Genomic DNA, 23,791 nt, shown 5'->3' on the forward strand with positions numbered 1-23,791 from the left:
CTTCACATGATGTTGACCTCTTGTACCACACGCTCATCTTGGATCTAAGTTAAGTGCACAGTCCTGTCGTACAGACCACTTTAGGTGGTTCCGACTTGTAGGTGACCCGTGATTATTCGCACAGTCTTCACGTGATCATAGCACTTGAGCGTATTTATTTACACCCAGTCCTGTCGTACAGACCACTTTAGGTGGTTTCGACTCGTGTGCAGGTGTAGTGATTGAGTTGTGGATTTGAGCTCTAGATTCAGCCGTACAGGTCACGTTAGGTGACTCCAGCTGACATATATTCTGCATTGATTAACATTACCTGGGTTACTTACATCTTATGCTGAGTTAGTTGACATGGCTTACATACATACATATTGTGAATGTTGCTACTCTGAGCATGGTTGTGATATATTTATATATTCTATTTTTTGGGAAATTATACGGGTTTTACGAAGAGGGGTTAGAACTTTTGAGATTGAAATGATTTTGAAAAGCTTTGTTTTTGCCCACTCACACTTTTTGTTTTGCGCCCCTCCAGGTTCTACTTAGAAGTGCTTTGGTGGCTCACGAGGACTTGACAGTGGTTCTGACAGAACATCATAAATGTAGGATCACCTTTGGGTGTTGTGTAATTAGTATTCGTTCTTCTGGACTGCACTTAGGCTTTCTGTGCTCTGATTATTGTTTATCACACTTATTCTTACACTTGCGTATTACTTTAACTAGCTTCTTTAATAGTTTGGTTTTTATTTATTCGTACTTTTATTATTATTTTTGCTTCCGCATTGTGCACATGGCTACGTCACCCTCACGTGACGGCCATCACGCCTTGATTTCGGTTGGGGTGTGTCATATGTCTTTGGAAAGCATGTGACTATTCGTGAAGAGTCAAAAGTTGCAACACTTTATTTAAGTGGACATATCTTTCTACCAAAAGGCTCCACTTCGAATTTCCATTCAATTAATACATTTAATATAATAAATATATTATTAAATTTTCCAACAATCCCCCACACGAATGGCAATTGACTCAATACCATGCAAATGACAATGCAGACACTAGAGAGAGAATTCAGTAGGAAAAGTACCGCATCGGGATAGGTGGCTTTTGGCTTTGAACCTTCCGTAGTGAATTACTATCAGATTTACTTGGCTAATCAGTGAACGTGATGTCTTGAACTGCTCAGCGTGAACTAAGACAATAGTAATCACACAATACCCTTCCAAACACCCAGTGGTTGCTCGATTGTGTTCATTTTGGCCCTGAACAATTCTTGGTTTCTCATGAGTGCTTTTAGAGTACTAAGCCCTTCAAAAATTCTCACAGGAATGGCCCCATTCTTCACTCAAGATAGGTGACTTCCCATTAAGAGTATCCTGCAATACCCCACTTGTTATTTCCAAGTATACAAATCATTAAAAGCAAAGCTTATCCTAAATACGCTACAAATAACATTGTTTCATCATAGGACATGGATTGGAGATTATCTCCGCAGTGCTCCCATTGAATCATCCACAATTCAGTTGTCCCCTTAAACCTAGATCTTGGGATCTCTAGTCCCCTTAAACGTAGGCTTTTAACTCATTCCCCTCGATGATACAACTTACTTTCTAGTCAAACCTTTAATTAATTGGATCCACTAGGTTGATGACTATGTCTTATGGTGCGCACTTTCAATTATGAAATTATATTTTATTCAATAGTAGTTGTTTTCCAACATAATTCCTCCAAACATGCATTCGGACTTGATAAGTAATTTGCTAACACTTGAGTAAACTCCTACACATTTAAGGTATTTGCTAGAAGATCTCCAATCTTTTGATACATTAAAACTTCAATTTTAAGAAATAGTCGTAATTTCTTTCTAGAAGCAAATTACTTTTACATTTTTTTAATGTATATAACATTTCTCAAAAAATAGCTAAGCCATCCCCACAATTCCCTCACATTGTGGTAGCTTTTTAATGCTATCAATTACTCATTCATCGTACATAAGAAGTAGTTACCAATGAAGGTATTGTCTCTTTATCTATCTTCACTTCCAGGCTTTCATGCCTCAGAAGTCCTTTCTGTTGGAAATTTTGATGATATGGATGCTACTTCACCTACAACAAATCACAAAAGATAGATATTAGTAAATGATCATTTATGTTGACATGGTAAGTTATATAAAATGGTGTAATAACAACAAAATACTTGTTTTTATATGGTAGAAGCCATTCTTCGTCGATACTTGATTAGAACACGATTTTAGGTTGAGGCGTGTAGTCACTATCCTTAAGAGTAGATTTTGCCCCTCTAAGACAATGTTTCAGTGTAGCAGGTTATAGCGCCCTACCCTCCAGAATACAACAAACTATGATCCTTGTAAGCGTACACTCGCAATACATAGATCGAGTGAACAACTCGATTCTTTCCTGTGGCATATAAGAGGTGGAAATTATAATAGCATTTGAGAGAATACATGAGATTAAGAGAAGATAGGATGATGGGATTCTTTTCAACTAGTGGAATTTGTCGGAAAGAAAGAATTTGAAGTTCAATAGCCAATATCCATTCAAAAGGAAAAAATAAAAAAAATAATAAAATAATAAAAAATAAAAAAAAATAAAACCAAGAAGAATCTACATATATATAACAAATTACAAAAGGACATTGGAGGATTAAAGTGATGATTGATTAGGCAGCACCACACCACAATTGTAATTCAAAGTCCATCAATTGTAATTCAAAATCATTCATTATACCTCAACGTTATAATGCATCATTTTTCAGTTTTACAAATCAAAACTGCAATTAGGAATTTAAAAACAAATCGAACAGTATTAAAGTGACCAATAAAGAATTGTATTTTGAAATACCCAATTAAAATTCTAACACCCCCCACATATTTCAAAATACAAATCGACTCACAAGAAGAAGGGAATTAGAGAAACACAAGTATAATGAGAGGACAAGGAAGTACCAAAGGAAAGTGAGAATCCAACACATCAAAACTGGTATCTTTTAGACTATGAACTAGCCTTAGGACGAGTTAGCCGTAACTCAATAGAAATTTAGGAAAATTAAATTTTCTATGAACCAAGATTTCTTTGTGTGAATCATAGGACTAACCACCCACATTGAATCCTCGGGTTGGTGCGAATAGGCCATGCGCCCACTTGGATATTCATAAGTGATCTAAAAAACCTGCCCAAGCTCTCATAGGAAGTGGCCCCACTCCAACACTCAAATTGGTAAAACCATCAAGTTTGCATTGCAGTCAAGCACACCACCTATATATCGGCTATGGTATTCATTAAGAACACAAGTTTAACCTTACATGCTGCAGTAGTTGCACTATCTACACCATAGGGATAGATTCTCAATAATGTTATTGACATAAATTGATAATGCACGCCCAATCAACGAGTGACTTGTTCTAACCCATATGAACCTACTTCATGGGATCTCCATTCACATAGGTTGGGTTACCATCACTCTTGATCGATGTTATAGGCACAAGTCTCATCCCCTTCAATTTAACAATCATCACTAGCATTTAGCTTAGTGGATTTGTCAGAGGATATCCTAGATCCAATTCTGACCTCAAAATAATTATATCAAATACATATGTATAACTCATTTAGCTTATGCTCTTATAGCTATGATATCACAGATGATGAACTGGTTTATCTCTTCCACAAATAGTGGGATATCTCAAACCAAATAAATTGGTCTATTCCACAAAGGGATATCACAATAATAGACTGAAAAAAAGTTTGTCTCTTCCATATAGAATGGGATATAACAAAGAGGTTGTTAAGCCTTAAAGAAATATCTTTTCCAACAAGTGTCAACTCATGTTCCAATCCAAAGTGAACCTGCATATCCATTTAAGATATCTCTCCCAAGCATGACATCTCAACATAATATGGCATTTACACATATAACATTACCATAAGTTGTTTAATAAAAATTACCATCCATTTCTAATTAATATAAACTATATAGTACCTCAAAATATTTAGCATTCAGAATGTGCCTCTGCAATGGTCGATGGAACTTTTCGGTACACCTGCCTAAATCCTTTACATCGCACCAACTGAGTTTTAGTATCATAGTGGCCACACTTAATTTTCATACCAAAATTGGTGAGAACAAAATTAGTTCCTAACGTATTCAAGATAAATCTAATGCCATGCATATGAACAAAATTTCAAGTATGTCAAAATTTATCCAATATACCGGGCTCTCCTCCAATCCCCACAATTTTAAATGATGTCCTGAAATTTACTCAAATAAACTCATTAGTGATTACATCTAAAAGATGCATAGCAAAGCTCATTTATAATATCCATAATCACACGGTCAAAGCATCTAATTAATTCCTCCAAGCAAAATTGAGATGGAGAGATACCCTTACAGTTTAAAGATGCTATAAAATTGATATGTCAATATTGTCTCTTAATCAAATTGTATTGACACTGTGGAAAACCAATATAGCAGCCATAAATGTCACATCTCGGCCCAAGTCCCCATCACATTCCGGGCTCGACTCCATTATAGCACGATATTATCTGCTTTCGGCCCCGACCACGCCCTCACGATTTTGTTTTTGGAAGCTCACACGAGAACTTCCTAGTAGGTCACCCATCATGAGATTGCTCTTGCGCACTACTAGCTTAACTTCGGAGTTCCTACGGAACCCGAAACCAGTGAGCTCCCAAAAGGCCTCGTGCTAGGTAGAGATGAGAATATACGTATAAGGCTTACAGGATCCACTTCTCTGCACGATGTGAGATGTTACAATAAAGTCAATGAGGAAATGCGAATTAATCAATTTAAAATGTAACATGTCTTATTCTTTTAACCCCATTACTAGAAAATAAGAAAGAAGGAAGATTCAAATTAATTATATCAAGTGTATATGCATATGCTAAATAAATTTATATTTAGTTTAAGCTATCATAGCTAGGCTATCAGCACACAAAGACTTTAGATAAACCTGACCTCTTCCGTAAAGGGAGATACAAAATGGTCTTTTCCATAAATAATAGAAAGTCTCAAACAGGTCCAGGCCACTTAATTAGCCTTAACTATTCAACCTACATTTCACACATTAGTCGTTAATCAAAACTACCTCTTATATGTTTTGTACCAAGAATATAACTTTTCCAATACCTTATACTGAGATGTACCCCCACATTTTTCTAGTATGTCACCATCTGCCAAAAAACCTTTTTAGTGAAGGGGCTCTCCACCCCAACCGATTAGAAGATATAAAAGTAATAATTTGCAAGTATTCAACATATATCTCATAGATATTACAGCACGTTAATTTGTAAATGTCAAAACACGAAAAAATATTATAAGCTGTAATAACCAATTAGTAATGGCACGCTATCATAACTCATATTTAATAATTAAGATAGCCTCTTTGATGATTGTTGTATAAGCAGTAATTCCCTGGAACTCTATAAAGACCCAAGCCCATAAAGATGCCCAGAAACATACTCTATGGCAGAAAAAATCCACCATCTCAGCATCCTCATATTGAATTCTCACGACATGGACTAAAACACAGCGATCAATCTATATTTCCCCAACATAGACTGACACTGGAAAAAAGTGTTGTGCACTTTCTGCCTGAATTTACAACTGGCATGCAGACAAGCAAGTTGGTGTTCCTTCTTGTCTTAATGAAATCACAAGTATTGAACTCGCACGAGAAGTTATCCAGACTAAGACTTATACCTTGGAGGCACTTCAGCCTTCCAAATCATGAGAGATGGCTTAAAGCAGTAAATGGTTTTTCAATCATCTGTCTTGTATATTGTTTGATTATCTATTTTGTTACCTTTTCTTGTTTTGAATATGTTCGGGTTAATATTTGAACTTTGTGCTGCAAGCATGTGGAAGCCCAAAAAGGGCAATTAAAGGAAGACTTGCCTGAAGCCTAGCATCAAGCCCAAAGACAAATTGGCGCCTTCCTATTAATGCATAGGTCATGTGCCTATGATTTAAATAACAAGTGATGGGAACTAACTCACAATCAGCCAAAAAACACTTTTCAATGGCAATACAAGTAAAAAACTGATGACTCACTACCCTTCAATTGCTTTCGGGCAAGAGCAAAGCTACAGCAGTCAGGCTAATTTGCCTATAAAAGGAAGAAGAGGCCCCAGAGATAAGGACACTCAACCAATCAAACAAACAAACATACAAACTCTGCTCTCAAGCCAGATTTGCATCTAAAAGTTGTAACCAGCCCAAATCTTAATCATTTTCAGGATCATTCCCTACAAAAGCCATCTTTTGTCTAGTTTAGAAGCTCTGCTATCACCCCTAGTGGCATAGTTTCGATTCCCTCGTGTAAACTTGTTTACCATCCATCCCTTCTTAGCACATAAACCCTGTAAACTCAAAAGAGAAGTGATTGCAAGAAGTTCAACCATGCCCGACAAGGTGAAATCTAGCTCAAAGCTCTTTGTTTGTTTTATAAGTTAATAGATCTACTGCTTAAGTATTCTTCAGCATGTATTCAAGTCATATCCATCTGTTTTCCTACCTTAAGAGTCTGATTTGTACCTGGATTTGGTCACTTTAATGAATACGCCTTCATTTAAAACCAATCAAGAGTCGAGTAAATGACTGAAGAGGATCTGGACTCCCCTTATTCAAACATACAAGACTATGAACTAAAAGTCCTTGATCACAAGGCAAGAAAAAGAACTTAATGTGGACTTAACCCATCCACGACAATCCTTTAATAACAAGAAGTCCGACTAACTTGGGGCGCAAGTAATTGACTAAAACACACTTGCTTTACATCTGCTATACTGAGATAGCAGTGGCATGCCTAGCACTCAGTTAGTTTTGATTGCGCGCCTCAAGGCCTACATCCAAGGCCCTACAAAGGTACCTTTCAAAACTAACTTCATCCTCTTCTTGCAGTACATCAGCAAGCAAGAGCCCGACTACACATCCAAAGTGCCAATCCCTTGGGGAGCTATGCTGAGAGCTAAGAAGCTCTCTCTGGAGAAATCTTCACTCAAACATAATGTTTGAATGTTTTTTTGTGTGTGACTCTAGTATGCTTTGTTACTCTTCAGGCGCAAAATCTATGATGAATATAATGATGAGGAAGTAGAACAGAAGAAAGAAGATATCAAATCGATTAGTACACTACTCAGAGGAAAGGCTCAACATGGTGACCTTAATCCATATGCGCTCTGTAAATCCTACTTATCCAGTTCTAATTAATATGCTATTTCTATTGATACAAATGAATTCTGATGACTCCATATTATACCATATATTTTACCTTCTTCTTAGTTATAGTTTATTGGTTATTTTGGTAGAATTTTGATACTTTGAATTATATTTCCAATGTAAGACATTCGACTTCCTCTGGAGAAAAACATGATCAAACAGATGAATTTTGGAGTGATTCCAATTGGAGGATGTTCATGAGTCTTTCACTTAGCCGTTTGACTGTGGCAATGAAATAAAGGCCCAGTGCGCAGCTTTCCCAGATTTACGTTTCTGGACGTTTTGGGTATTTTGAAGGTCAAGATGACATTTTTTGAGGAAAATTCCTTCTGAGGATTTGTTAAAGACGTCTCAAGATTTAAAAAGAGACATTTTAGGATCAAAACGGAGTTGATTTGGTAGGTAAAAAGACTGATTTTTTTAGAATTCCGAATTTCTGTTTAAATAGGAAACCTTTTATTTTCTGGTTTATTATTTTATTATGTTTCCTAGTTTTATTCTAAGACCTTTTAGGGTTTTATTTTGTAGTAGTATAAATAAGGCTTGTTAGCCATTAGGGTTCCCGAGGCAATATTGGGAGAACACGCGCACTACATTAGAGAGCTTTGGAAGTTTATTTTAAAGGTGTTTTCTTTCCATGTTCTTAATAATATTTTGTTGGGTAAATTACATAAAACTACCTCAACTATTGAGTCATTAACAGTTTCATACCTCATCTTTAAAAACTTTCAATGTCATACCTTATCTTCGAATTTGTTGCAATGTCATATCTTCCGTCAGTTGTGTGTCAATTTTTCTGTTAAATGCTGACGTGGCTTGAGACGGGGTCCACTTTCTATTAAAATATTAATAAAATAATAAATTACCATGAAAAAAAAAAAAAAATCCCAATCATCTTCCCCGACCATCCCTTTTTCCTCTGCCTTTCTCCCCCTCCCTTTTCCCTCCCTCCCTCCTTTGCACATCCATCATTCGCTCACCCAACCCCCCCCCACCCGAGTCCAACCTGCAACCCTGAAAAAAAAATAAAAAATAAAAACCATATTCATCTTCCCCGACCCCCCTTCCCTGCAACCAACCCCTTTCTTCCCCCTTCCCGTCTTCCCCAAACCCATTGCACACCCATCCTCCACCTCCTCCTCCGCACCTACCCTCTTCCCTCCTCTACACACCTCACTCCTTAAATCCACACCTATTCCCCCCATTTTCTCCGTGCCCAATTTATCCACTCGCGGAATTAGCTTGGAGAAGAGGGTTTCCCAATTCCACCTCACGAACCCGGCGATGGCCGCATAGACGGGATATAGGTTTTTTTCTGGGTTGCGGCGTAGACGTTCATGTTGGATTTGGGGGAAGAAAATGGTGGGTTTGGGGAAGACGGGATCTGGGTTGCAGGGAAAGGGGCGTCAGGAAAGATGAAGATGGTTTTTTTTTTTTTTTTGTTTTGGGGTTGCAGGAAGTGAGTGCAAGGGTGGGTGCGGAGGAGGAGGAGGAGTATGGTTGCAAGGAAGGGGGGAAGATGAAGATGTGTTTCTTTTTTTTTTTATTTTTTTTTATTTTTTGGGTTTCAAGTTGGGCTCGGGTTAAGGGGAAGACGAACTGGGGTTTGGGGAAAATGGGAGGGGAAGAAAGGAAAGGAAGGGAGGGAGGGAGGGAGAAGGGAAGGGGAGAAAGGCAGAGGGAAAAAGGATGGTCGGGGAAGATGATTGGGATTTTTTTTTTTTTTTTAGGGTAATGTATTATTTTATTAATATTTTAATAGAAAGTGGACCCCATCTCAAGCCACGTCCGCATTTGACAGAAAAATTGATAGACAACTAATGGAAGGAATGACATTGCAACAAATTCAAAGATAAGATATGACATTGAAACTTTTTAAAGACAAGGTATGAAGCTATTAATGACCCAATAGTTAAGGTAGTTTTATGTAATGTACCCAATTTTGTTTTATGATTGTTTGTAACTAAGTTCTTTTGCTAGGGCGACACCACAAGCCTTAACATGAATATGTAATTTTATTAATTTGCTTATGAATGGATGCATGCTTGCTTTGAATTATTAATCACAGCAATTAAACTATCTAATTGTCTTAGTGATTCGCGACCATTAGGGGTTTTTTGACAAGTACTTTAATGCAAAGTATGTTGGAACATCACCCTGAAATTGAAAAGGGCTTCTAGTGATTAGTAATTGTAAGTTCACTTAAGCCGAACATTACGCTCTTAAGGGTTGCATGGTTTTTCAAAGGATTTTCACAAAAATTAATGAGTCTTGCATGTTTATATTTAATCTGAATATCACAGATGGATTGCATGTTAGATATACGTTTTCACTTGAATATCACGAGGAAAATATATATTAGGAAAACCTAACCTTCAAAGCATATATGTAGAAATTCATAACTAATTGGTAAAATTGTATAGGACTGTTATGGTGATGGCGGAACCCTAGGCTTTTACAAATTGATTTTCTTTAAATTGTTCTCTAGTTAATTTATTTAATTGTTTATTTTAAAATTCATTTTTATTATATTAAATTCTAAAATCAACATTTTCCAAACTTTGTTTTAAATAATTAATTAAGAGTTGATTTTAAACACAAATTATTCATTCAATCCCTGTGGAAAACGACCTTATTTGAGCTGCTATACTACGACAACCTTGTTCTCTTGTAAGTATTTTTAAGTGTTTTTATCCCTACTTTTGTAGGTAGTCAAAATCCTATCAAATTCCTTATTAAAGTTGAAGTAAAATTCTCCATGTTTCAAGTGCAGCCATATGCTGATTGGTTTAAATGGGATGACTCCAAGCATCCACTATCAAATGCACCTGAACACAAAAGACGATTCATTCCTTCAAAATCTGAAAGTAAACTGGTAAGGCATGTTAAATGTATTGCGCCTATTGTGTGCTTTCTTTCTTTTTCCTTACCCTTAGTTTTATTTTATTTTCAATGTACCTTGTGAAAAATAGACAAGTGCAGCATACTTCTGTTTTTCTATTTTTTTTTTCCTTCTAGTGTTTGGGTTGGAGAAATTATTATTGTCATCTTTTCCAGTTTAAGATGGCTTCCTATTCCATACTCTGAGCTTTTTCTGATGACTCTATAGGTTAATAAGATTAAGTTGGCCATTTGTAAGGGTTTAATTAAGCCTAAAAAGTCTGAAGAAGAAGAAGAAGAAGAAGACTCTATAGGTTAATAAGATTAAGTTGGCCATTTGTAAGGGTTTAATTAAGCCTAAAGAAGAAGAAGAAGAAGAAGAAGAAGAAGAAGAAGAAGAAGAAGACTCTATAGGTTAATAAGATTAAGTTGGCCATTTGTAAGGGTTTAATTAAGCCTAAAAAGTCTGAAGAAGAAGAAGAAGAAGAAGAAGAAGTGTTTACCGATTGTGGGAAGATGAGTTTAATTAAGCCTAAAGAAGAAGAAGAAGAAGAAGAAGAAGAAGAAGAAGAAGAAGAAGAAGAAGTGTTTACCGATTGTGGGAAGATGACTCTAATTCAACAGAAAAGAATAACCATCTAACTTACATTCCTGCACCAATGCCGAAGTTGTTAGGTACTTGTTTTCATCCACATTCTCAGGATTGTAAAAAATCAGACAGAGAGCAATTCCTTTTTGTTCAAATGGTATCAGACATAGCTTTTAGGTTGATTAACATGTAAAAGGTGAAAACTTTGCAGCATAGAATTTTGAGAAAGGTAAAGTGCAGAGAATGGAGAATGTTCTTGTATTTTCTTAAATTGGAATTGAAGAAGAATACACGGAGAATATATCATCAGCACAGTCAAATGCCAGATCCTATTTTTCAGGGATCAAGAACACATCTCCATCCATTGAGGCCATCGGAGGTTGGGATTCTTCCACTTGGGAGATGATCGAATGACATAGTACAATCCTAAACATAGAGGAAGAACAACTGTATAGGTTTCCTAAATTAGAAACTAATCTAGCCATTGTAATTTAAATATAATGACTACTTCTAAAAATAGAAAGTTATTCATCTCTTCAATCTCTACATTCTCTTCAACTTCTTTCTACAGCATTGTCGTCTGCAGCTCGATATTAAGTTAGTATGCAGCTTAATTCTCAACAGCCTCTCCTAAGCTGTTTACTAGCTTTACTCCAAGTCTCAATCTCAACTGATTGAACCTCACCTTTGGCAGTGCCTTTGTAAATATATCTGCAAGTTGCTCTTCACTTCTACAGAACCTTAAATCAATCACACCTTCTTATAGAGCTTCTCTTATGAAGTGATACTTTCTGTTTATGTGCTTAGTCTTCTTATGGAAGATTGGATTTTTAACCATGGAAATGGCTGACATATTATCACAAAATAAGGGGTTGCCTCAGTTTGCATTTCTCCAAAGTCATCAAGGACAAATCTCAACCAAATGGACTGTGTTTTTACCTCAAATACTGAGACATACTCAGCTTCAGCAGTTGATAGTGCAACTGTGTTTTGTTTCACAGAAGCCTAGGAAAATACCCCACTGCCAAAGTTAAAAGCATACCTAGAGGTGCTCCTACTATCATCCTCACTACCTGCCCAATCTGTATCAAAAAATCCAATGAGAATTGCATAATTGTCATTCACATATTCAATACCATAATTGAGAGTCCCTTGCACATATCTTAGTACCCTTCTTGCAACTCTCAGATGCTTGTTTGTAGAACTGTTCATAAACCTGGATAACAAACTTGTAGCATACATCAGATCAAGTCTAGTTGTTGTTAAATACAATAGGCTTCCCACAATTTTCCTGTAAAGTCTTTCATTATCAGACCTTGCATACAATATGGCTTCACTTGTGCTTTTTTTGAATTTACATAGGGAGAGATATGCATCAATCTCACTATACCAGGCTCTAGGTACCTGTTTAAGTCTATATAGAGCCTTCCTTAACTACAAACCCTTCAGGCTACTAAACATACACTTCTTCATCAAGCACACCATTTAAAAAAGCCAATTTGACATCCAATTGAAATAGTTTCCAGCCTAGCCTTGTGCAATGAAAGTTCGAATTGTGTCCAACCTTGCCACTGGTGCAAGGGTTTTATTGTAGTCTATCCCAGGTTCAATCCTGGCCTTATGCTTTTAAACTACCCCATCCAAGTTGAGCTTAGTCTTAAACACCCATTTTACACCTATAATAGGTTTGTCTGCAGGCCTATCAACAAGCTCCCAAGTGTTAATGTTTTTAATCATTTCCAACTCTACATTCATAGCCTCTTGCCAAGCTATATCACTTGCTGTTTCTTGATAGTTCTCTGGTTCTATAATGCACAATTGACGTCTTGCATATATATCTTCTAGAGTTCTTAACTTCACTGGAATAGAGCTAGGTATGGAGCCTTAACTTTGACTTCCACCATTGTTCTCAACTAACTCATCAATACTTATGTTTGAGTGAGAACATTCAGCATTGTTTAACTGAGTTGCATCTGTTGATTCTTCTCTAGTTTCATTTTCTGCATCATTCCCTTCAAGATTGAAGGGTATTGAGAGAGACTGCACTTGTTTACTTTCCCAATTCCGTGACTGGTTTTCACTGAAAATCACACTCCTTAAGGGTACAATCTTCTTAGTTTGCAGATCATACACTCTATATCCCATGATTACTCCTTGTTTGGTTATCTCATCAAATTTATGTCTCAGTGGTGATAGAACATGAGTATAGCAAATACAACCAAATACTTTTAGATGTTTAATTCCAAGCTTCCTATCTGTGAAGGCTTCAAAAGGTGTTTTATCCAACACAAATGTTGTAAAGCATCTATTTTGCAGATACATAGCTGTGCTCACAACTTCTGCCCAAAAAATCACAGGAATTCCTTTCTCAACCATCATGGATCTTGCCACACCAATCATTCTATTTTTTCTCTCAGCAACTCCATTTTGCTGAGGAGAGTAAGCAATAGTCAGTTGCCTCTCCATTCCCATGCTTGCATAGTAGTCCAGAAACTCATGAGAGGTGTATCCACCACCTATGTCACTTCTTAGTTTTTTTAAACTGAAACCATTTTGCAACTCAACAAAGGCTTTGAAGTTCTTAAACACATTGAAGGTATCAGATTTATTTCTGAGAAAGTATACCCAACACATTCTTGAGAAATCATCAATGAATGTGATGAAGTACATATTTCCACCAATAGACTCATTTTGCATTGGTCTACACACATCAGTGTGTACCAACTCAAGTGGATAGCTTGCTCTCCACACTTTTTCCTTGTCAAATGGTTCTCTGTGATGTTTCCCTAATACACAGCCTTCACACACACCCTTCATTTTGCTAGATCAGGTAATCCAAGCACCATTTCCTTTTGCTGCATCTTCTTCATACTTCCAAAGCTCAAATGACCCAACTTCCTATGCCAAATCCAAGAATCTTCAGTCACAGATGCTTTTCTTGTGTTTGTACCATACTTGACTAATCTCGAAACTACTGAGCAATAGTCAACGTTATACCGTCAAGGACCCACAAGAGTTTCCCCCTAACTAAGAGGCCAATCACAGCATGACACGTATCAACATCAAAGACCAATTACAATACAACACGTGTCAAAGTCAGAATAAAGTTAGAAACTCTCTTCTATAAAAGGAGATCATTCTCTCACAATAATCCTTAATGTCATTTTTACTAAATCATTCACTAGAACTCATTAAAGGAGAGCTTGAAACTATGTATTTGTGTAAACCCTTCACAATTAATGAGAACTCATGTACTTCGTGGACGTAGCCAATCTGGATGAACCACAAATATCTTGTGTTTGCTTCCTTGTCTCTTTCCATTTACATACTTATCCACACTAGTGACCGGAGCAATCTAGCGATGGTCACAAACTTGACACTTTCTGTTGTACCAAAGTCCTCATCGATTTTGTGCATCAACATCTTGCTGCAGGGATTATAGATTCCAGTAAAAGAGGAAAACATCTATTACCAACCATTGTCACTCTTGCTACAACATTATTTAGGCTGATGTCATCAAAGATTATTGCCATATTCCCTCCAAATAGAACATAGTATCCATGCTTCATCATCTAACCTACACTCAGTAAGTTTTCATCCAAACTTGGAACCAGCAACACTTCATTTATATACCTTTTCCCACGTTGAGTTTCAATAACTAAAGTGTCTTTCCCAGTAGCTTGTACAAGGTCTCCAATGCCCATTTTAACCTTACATGTCACAAATCTGTCAATGTTTATCAACACAGACTCTTGAGAGGTCATATGATTATTGTAGGCACTGTCCACACACCATACAGTTTTATCTTGTGCAGTTGAAGTTGAGTGACAAGCATAGAACATGGTTGATGTGGTTACTTCTTCTTCCTAAGCATAGTTGGCTACTTGCTTGTGACTATCGCAGTCCTTTACAATATGACCAAAACGGTTGCACTTTCCACACTTGGCTTTTCCTTTGTATCTGCACACACCAAAATGGTATTTCTCACAAACTTGGCACTGTGTTTTTACACCACTTTGACTACTAATCCCTTGCTTTTTCTGTGAATTGAATTTATTATTCCAGTTTCCTCCAAGGTTGTTGTTCCGGCTTGAACCATTGGTATTGTTTTAGTTTCCACTTTAAGACCAATTCTTTCCCTTCTTGTATTGCCCCTGCCACTTCTGGTTTTGCTTGTTCTATGAACCTTTGTAAGTTCCATTAACTTGATTGTTTTCAACTCTGAGACTACTAAAGGCTCTCTCAGTTGTTGTCACCTTGTCCCTTTCATTATGCATATCTTTTCTTTTATCATAGACTTTGACATATGCAATGACTTCTTCAACTCTAATGGCATCCAAATCTCGAGTTTCCTCTATAATGGACACAATCGACTTATACCTCCTACTTAGACTCATCGATAGTTTTTGCACAATCATTTTCTCAAGCACATCTTCACCAAGTGACTTTAGATTATTCACAATAAAAAACCTAGCCAAATAATCATCTAGGGTTTCACCTTCTGTCATTCTCATATACTTAAAATTAGCCTTAACTGCTTGAAGTTTTACAGCTCTTACCTTTTTATCTCATCTAAACTCTCTTCTTAGAATGTCCCAAGCCCCTTTCACAGTCTTCTTATTTCTGATGCGAGGGAAGAGCTCATCTGTTATTGCTCCCTGAATAAGACTTGGCACCTTGGTGTTTTTTATTTTGTCTTCTCTGGAGATGATGGGTGCATCCACTGGAACTTGCTCAGCCTCACTTTCTTCACCTCCAGAGCCTTCTTCCTCCTCGGGAATCAACTAAGGTTGTACTCCGAGTTTTACCACATCTCATAGATCATATGATATAAGGATAGTCTCCATTTTGACAGCCCAAAAATCGTAATTTGCACCATCAAACTATGGAATTCGTAAATCTCCACTGGAAGAACTCGATCCCACCATTTCTTAGTGAGTATCAGTGAACCAACCAACAAATGAACCACCTTTATCCCTTATGGGAATTTTTCTCAGGAAGAACCTCCTCACAGTTTACACCCCTTTCTGGAATCAAACCTAGAGCTCTAATACCATGTTCAAATGGTATCAAACATAGCTATTAGGTTGATTAACAGGTAAAAGGTGAAAACTTTGCAAAATTTTGAGAAAGGTTAAGTGCAGAGAATGGAGAATGTTCTTGTATCTTCTTAAATTGGAATCGAAGAAGAATGTACAGAGAATATATCATCAGCACAGTCAAATGCCAAATCCTATTTTTCAGGGATCAAGGACACATCTCCAGCCATTGAGGCCATCAGAGGTTGTGCTCATTCCACTTAGGAGAGGATCGAATGACATAGTACAATCCTAAACAAATAGGAATCACAGCTGTGCAAGTTTCCTAAATTAGAAACTAATCTAGCCATTGTAATTTAAATCTAACGGCTACTTCTAAAAATAGTAAGTTCTTCATCTCTTAATCTCTGCATTCTCATCAACTCCTTTCTACAGGATTGTCATCTGTAGCTCGATATTAAGCTAGTGTGCAGCTTAATTCTCAACACTTTTTGCTTGCGTGAAATATCTTGAGACTTGATGGAAATCTTAAAATTTAAATTTTCTTTTAGGCCATGAAGAGTCCTTCAATCCATCTCTGGAATACATCCCAACACAAGAAGAGATCAACTCTTACCAGTTAATGTATGAAGAAGACCGTCCTAAATTTATACCTAAAAGGTAATATGGAATGTGAATTGAAATTTGGAGTAATGTTAATTTGTTACTCTCCATGATTGTTCAGCTTCTAACACGCACCCCATTATCATATTGGTTAGGTTTGCAAATATGAGAAGCATCCCTGCATATGAGAATGCTGTGAAGGAATGCTTTGAGAGATGTTTGGATCTATATTTGTGCCCCAGAGTCCGAAAGAAACGTGTAAGTGAAAAATCCTGTTTGAGGGAAAGATTCCCTAGTGATTATTCGGTCAGGTTTTGATAGTTTTGCAAGATCTTTCAAAATGTACAATCTAATTCTGGTCTTCTAATCATATGATGTTTCAGCTTAATATAGACCCTGAATCTCTCAAGCCTAAGCTACCGAGCCGAACTGAACTTAAGCCTTACCCTGTAGCATGTTATCTTGAATATACAGGCCACAAGGATGCAGTTACATCTGTTTCTGTAGAAGCTTCAAGGCAGTGGATTGCAGCAGGTATCAATGTCATGCTTAATTCTCTGTTACTTTCAGTTAGGTAATTGAAATTGGATGTAAATCTCATCATCTGTTGTGGTTCTTACAGGTTCATTGAATGGAACTTTGCGTATTTAGGAGTTTGAAACTGGTAGATGTGTCAAAATCTGCGATATTGGTGAAGCCGTCAAATATGTGGCTTGGAATCCTAATCCTGAGCATTCTATAGTGGCTGTCTCGGCGTAAAGATGCATTCAATATATTTTGGTTTCATTTTTGCTTTACATTTATTTCACTGGGGATCTTGTTACTTGAATGTGTAAAATGACTATCGCAATCTTTTTAGGGGACCAGACGTACTTCTTTTGAACACTGGTTGTGGAACTGAAGAAGTACAGAAAAGAACTAGAGAATTTCTCTGTTGGGATGCCTATGCCCGACGACTCTGGTCAGTGTGAGATTGTTAGTGCTTTGAATATCATTTATCAAATGAATGGCATCTAACCTTTGCAAAACATATTACTTATACGGGCACAACAGCATCCTGTGTAAGCTGGCTTCATGATGATAAACTTGAGGGAATCATATTAAGGCATTCCAAGGTACATTGGCCTTTTCCTTCATCAATTTATTTGTGGTGGTTCGAGAATACGAGTGTCTTAACTGTAAGTCATAATTGGAAGGATGGTCTTCTATGAAGATTCTTAACTGTTTTCTTGTTTGGTCCTGTAGACCGTGGCTTCGGGAGAGTGGCATCGTAAAGGAGACTACCTTTCAACAGTGATGCCAGCAGGTATCCTTTTTGCATGATGCTATCTCTTTATATTATCATTTGCAATTAAGTTAATAATTTATACACAAGCTCTCTAAGAAGTTTAACCAGACACTTTCATTCAAGTTGGATGGGGTTGCAGTTACTTCAGTTTTCCATCCTACACGGTCTTTCTTCTTCATTTCAACAAAAAGATTATTCGTGTTTATGATCAGGTGAAGGATGGAAAACTTGTCAAAAAGCTTGAGACTGGACTTCGTGAAGTCTCCTCTACTGCAGTTCATCCTTCTGGTAGACTTTTAATTATTCATTCATTAAGTTTCGCTATTTCTATGCACTATGTACAACTCAATTGGCCTGTCTCGTCTTCTGTACAGTCGTATTCAAATTGTACTCTGATATATTTGGATTTTACTGTTAGTGCAGGTGATCATATAATTGTGGAAAGCAGAGAAGGAAAATTATGTGGTTCGACATGGACCTTTCATCTAAACCTTACAAAACTCTCAAGTATGTTTCACATTTATTTTGTAGATGATGCAAACTATATGATGATTTGTACTTTTGAGGAAGGGGGATAATACTTTCGTGCAAACTGCTGGCTTTACTTCACTTCCAGTGTTACGGACTCTGATATACACCGCAGAGTGCATAGGTTTTTGGAAGATGTTGCTTGTATGACAGGTCTAATACTATATGACCAGTCATTAACTATTTGACAAACACCAAACTAACTTTATACAGCATTTGCCTTGTTACAGGGGATGCGTATATTTTTCTGACATTTCGAAACTTATCAGGTTGCATCAGAAGGACATCAACAATGTATCTTTCCATCATTGGTACCCGCTGTTTGCAACATGCTCTCATGACTGCACTGCATATGTTTTTCATGCAATGGTTTATTCAGATCTTAACCAGAACCCTCTTATTGTTCCATTGGAAATACCCGAGGTCAAACAAGCTCAAATGGGAGAGGTGCGACCTATAGCTTTCTTTATTTTATGTCCTGTTGGGTGGTTTAACAAAGATAATAGAATGCTGCTAGTGCATGTACGGAAAGATTATTGAAGCCGAGCATCAGATTACCTTCGTAAACATATTTCCATGGGCTTTGAATGTTTTTAGAATGTATTATGTGTTCAAGGTTCTTCTCAAGAAAGCAGATAAGATAAAATGCTAAGGGGTTAGGAGAAAAACATGCATAGTTGCAGGCCAAATGCATAGTCAACTCAGTATCGTAGTGTCATCCAAACTTCTATATAAAAGCTAAATCCTTGTTTTCCCTGACTGGTATGCAGGTGTATTGGACTGTAAGTTCCATCCAAGGCAGCCATGGTTATTCACTAGCGGCGCAGACTTGGTGATTAGACTTTATTGCAATTGAGAGGAAAAGAAAGGTAACGGCCTTTAGTTGGTGCCCGTTTATGGATCCGACTGCTCGGATCTGAATCTTCTACGGTCTACAAATATATTGCTTAATTGTTGTAAGTACCGTGTGTTGACCGAAATGGTTCAATCATAATTTTGACGGTATACAACTAATTCTTTGTTGTTCGCCTTTATATTTAATTGACATTCCGTTGTGTGTTCCTCTTTACATTGAGTTCATATTCCTTTTGTATATTTTGAGCCGAATATGTGGGATTGGATGTTGTTGTTTCAGAGCTTGTGATTTCTTTTCCTAGCAGTAAAGGGTAATTGTGGTTCGGTTCAGACAAATCTCAACAGGTCTTTGTAGTTGTCGACAGAACTTAGTGGTGTAAATAAAAGAAAAAACTCTTCGTGAAATAGAATTTGATATGTTTTTTATACTAAATTACTTCTAATTTTTTTTATTGTCAAATATTGTCACTAACGTTTTTCAATATTGTTGAAAAGGACCCTAAAATAAACAAACCCAAGGGGGGGTTGCATGAGTGCCTGTGGAACTCATGTCGATTAAAAGGACAAATTGGGTGATTCGACTTTAAGCAAAGAATAAAAGGTAATTATCTTCTTTTGTTTGTTTCTTTAAGAAAACGAGAAACTTTGTTTTCAAATACTCCAATAAAAAATATAAAGTTGAAGGCATTGGAGTCCATTTTCCAATCGGCATCTTCCTTTGCATTTTTCTTCTTCTTTTTATTTCTTTTCCCATGTATGTTCTAATCTAAAGTAGTTCTATTTTATTTTATTTTTACACCAACACAAAGGATGGATATTCGAAACTTAGAGCGTGTTTACTAACCCGCAATCAGAATAAGAATAAGGAATTTGATTCCGATTACGGATTATACATGTGTTTACTAAAATTTGAAGGAATCAAAAGTGCGTAGGACCCACACATAAAATGGAATTCAATTCCTGGGATTAGAGGAATTGGACTCCCTCTATGGATGTGGTAATTGAATTCCGGGAGGGTGAGGGTATCGGGAATGCATTTGCTCTTCCTGTTATAGCCTCACTTACTTTTTTTACTTCCAAGACTATCCTTTATAAACCCATTAACCCTTGTTTAATTATGCACATCTCCCCCACCTTCCCACATGGCAAAAATTAATGTTGATGCGTGTTGGAGTCAGAGGGAGTCAAGGGTTGGAGTGGTGATTCGGGACTCCTCTGGACGATGTCTTGCAGTCAGGAGGAGAGAGGTATCTGCGTCAAGTGTGACGGCTGCTGAGGCTCTCGCTGTGCTTGAGGGTTGTCTTCTAGCTCGGTAGGACAATTTGAACTAGGTTGTTGTGGAATCCGAGTCTTTGCCTATCATCACTTGATTGAAGGAATCTATTAACAAAGCGACTTGGGAGGCCTTCCCCGTGCTGACCCGTGTGGTTGACATTGGTGCCTCACTGCATACAAGCAAATGGTCTTGGATTCCAAGATCGGGAAATAAAGTGGCAGATTTTGTTGCATCGCACCAGGTTCCGGAGATGCACGACTCTGTCTGGGTAATTAGGCCCCCATCTTCATTTGTAAGAATTCTAAACAAAGATGGTTTACCTTGTCCCCCAGCTTAGTTTATTTTGTGCAAGGATAGGGTGACACTCTTGCTTGTTGTGGTGGTGTCGTTTGTTTTCTCTATCCTCATGGTTGTGTACCTTTGCTTACTGGTTGCCGGCTTTCCGTTCTGGCCTTGTTTATGATATGATCCGTTGCAAAAAAAAAAAAGAATAACTCCTTACTTTTTTTTATTTCCATGCTCATTCACATTATGCACAACTCTATACTCATTCACATTATGCACAACTTCATGGATATGCCGAAGAGAAGAAACTACAACTTGAGCTAGAAATTTTAAATATTAAAGTAAATACTTAAATTTATGAAAATAAAAAATAAATAAACAAATGCATTTTAGTGTGTCTATGAAATAAAAAAAGTAATTTAATTTTTTTTCTTACCATTATATATTATATCAAATTTTATTAAAAAAAAAGTATATAAAATACTTGATTTGGGACAAGGGCATTTTAGTAAATACTAGTTTATAGTCCGATTTTGCTGAATTAGTAAATAGTTTTATGGAATAAGTGTCATTTCTATTCCGATTCCAAAACATTTAAGTAAGTGAGACGTCTCAGATTTGACTCACATGAATAACGATAACGTATATTGAGTTTGATATTTACTTCGTAGATGATCTATTGTGTGGCCTAACTCAATCTTACATCTCCTTAGAGTAAAATATCATTGTATAAAAAAGAAAAAGAAAATTGAATATACGTAATTTATATTTTTTTTAAACATCTCTTCCTAATTAAATCAGAGTAAATTAATGAAAGTGGTGCCTCTTTTTCATCTGAAATATTATGTGATTAATCATTGTTTTGTCTCCAAAATGCTGAATGAATACGACAAACACATGCACGTAAAAGCTAATTGTAATGTAAGCAGCATCTAAGCACAAGCTTACTGTCCGATTATCATTAATTTTGATAATTCTGCAGGTTTAGCAGGTATATCTCGTATAATTAATTAAATTAATTAATATTGTAACGATAACTTCATTATTTCTGATTCCTTCAGTTCATCGTGTAAATGTCTTTCAGAAGTTGCAGTGCTAAAATTGTTCCCTTCGGACAAGGATTGTCTGCCCTCCTGTGCCCTCCTGTTTTGTGTGGTCATTGTTAAGCCACGTCAACATTTTATATTATTTTTTTTATAGAGATAATAAGACAAAAATGAATAGTCATATAAAATATTGATGTGGCTTAACCGTGACTACACAAATAAGAGGGCATGGAAGGGCACCGAAAGTGGGAGGGCAGACAATCCTTGTCCGTTCCCTTCACCCACTTGGTGACTTTATATTTTTTTTATTTTTTATTTATAATTTTTTAGAGCTTTTCATGCACCCACTTGGTGACTTAAACCGTAATTCAATCTTAAGGTTTTATTAACTTTAACTTAGTTGGTTTTATTACCCTTTTACCTTTCGTTATTCTTTTTAATATTTCATTCATCATTTTACCTTTCTCTCAGATTTACAATCGTTGGTTTTACTTTTACCCTTGCAAAGAAAAGTAAATTATCAAGTCTAAAATCTTGTGAGAATAACATATAAGCAAATATGGCCTAAATTAAATATTTTGCTCCATATTGTTTGTATTGACATACTCTTTCTTTTGCTAAAAAATTGTAACGTAATACAACGAACTGTCACTAATATAGATTGGGACAGAGAATGAAGAATTCATCGATCTAACAGTTTTAAATAGTTTTTGTTTTAATGATATATGTCTCCACTTGATTAGAGATGCCTCACATTTAACTCACATAGATAACAATAACGATATATTGTAGATCAATAAATGCATTCTCATCACTTTCAAATTTACATTGCAAAAAAGTCCTAGAAAAGAGAACATGGAGAGACTCACATCATAGGACATGTGTGGGCTATCATAATATGAAGTACTACTTGACCTATAATTGAGCTTCCATGAGGAGAAAGGCATTAGTTGTGGCACTTTTTTCTAGTATGGAATGGTGTATATTATATATTGGAATCATTGGTCGTTGGATCATTGGCTATTAGACTTTTTGGCCAAACATTTAACTCTTTATTCATTCGGTGCATATCACACACTAGAACATAGTAGAATTTTCCCTTATTTTGACCCAGTGTGTAATAAATTAATGTCAAGATTAAAATGCAAAACTCTGATTTCAGTACCTTTGTGGTCCAAAAGCTGCAATGGAATCAAGTGCACAACAAAGAGTTCTTTCCTAACCCATTAAAATTTGGAGTAGGATTCTTTACACAAGGCAAAATATCTTTTTCACCAATGAAAACTATGCAGGTACAACTCAGAAAAAAGAAAAAAAAAAAGGTTGGCTATGAAAGCTCCATATAACCAGTTCTGCAAAAGTGAAGGAGATCTAGGTTGGTGATCAAGATGGTTGGAAACTTTCACACATGAATATGATTGATGATTTTGATACTGATCTTATCTTTGAGAATCTGAGGGGGCCTAATTTTTCTTGATTTCACCTTGTCTAAAGTGGATTATATAAGAAAAATTATAGATTACAATGATAATAACCACCCTATCCAATAAGGGCATGCTAAAATTTGAAATTTGTTACTTTTAGCCAAAGTGAGACTTTAAGAATTTTAATTACTTGAAGCCGATTCGAGCATTATTCCTAAATTTTGAAAGGAAAAAAGAAGGATAAATACCTTGATTTTGTTAAAGAAAATGTCTACTTTTCAAACTTCCAATCTTGATTGTGTTAAAGAAAATGTCTACTTTTCAAACTTCCAATGTTCCAATTTGCTAACCTTAGAGATAAAAGCATAAAGGCATCTCCAAGAGAATTGCTAAATTCACATTTTTTAGAAATATGTAGAGCAACATAGAATTTCCTTTCTCACCGTTACCTTTAATTTTTTTTTTTTTTTTTTGAAGGTAAGAATTTCATTATATTTGAACTGAAGGGTTTATATTAAAAATCAAAGTATTAAACAACCACTCTAACTCAAAATAGTCCCAAACATAAAAGCCCCCTCCTGTAAGGCGAAAGAGGCTACTCCATATTACAAATACGAGCTGAGGAGCAAAAATAAAATCCACTAACCCTAGTCGCTACTTCACATATTGAATATAAAGAAGAAGCGCTTTAGTTACAACATTTGGTTGAACCTTGCCATTAATCATATCCAC

At 36.3% G+C, this 23,791-nt stretch overlaps 1 pseudogene across 1 annotated transcript; it reads left to right on the forward strand.

Moving 5' to 3' along the window:
• Positions 1 to 6,829: 6,829 nt before the first annotated feature.
• On the forward strand, positions 6,830 to 19,242 carry LOC137726821 (ribosome biogenesis protein BOP1 homolog; annotated as a pseudogene). The gene is made up of 16 exons (XR_015962159.1): positions 6,830 to 6,892; positions 7,067 to 7,208; positions 10,015 to 10,121; positions 10,356 to 10,405; positions 10,704 to 10,801; positions 16,306 to 16,414; positions 16,513 to 16,615; positions 16,741 to 16,891; positions 16,980 to 17,112; positions 17,217 to 17,324; positions 17,411 to 17,472; positions 17,603 to 17,676; positions 17,717 to 17,933; positions 18,069 to 18,152; positions 18,443 to 18,620; positions 18,944 to 19,242. The product of XR_015962159.1 is annotated as a ribosome biogenesis protein BOP1 homolog (transcript).
• The last annotated feature ends 4,549 nt before the right edge of the window (positions 19,243 to 23,791 follow it).

The sequence above is a fragment of the Pyrus communis genome, chromosome 5, assembly GCF_041283825.1.
Source record: "Pyrus communis isolate YQ-2024b chromosome 5, ASM4128382v1, whole genome shotgun sequence".
In the NCBI taxonomy this organism is placed as follows: domain Eukaryota; kingdom Viridiplantae; phylum Streptophyta; class Magnoliopsida; order Rosales; family Rosaceae; genus Pyrus; species Pyrus communis.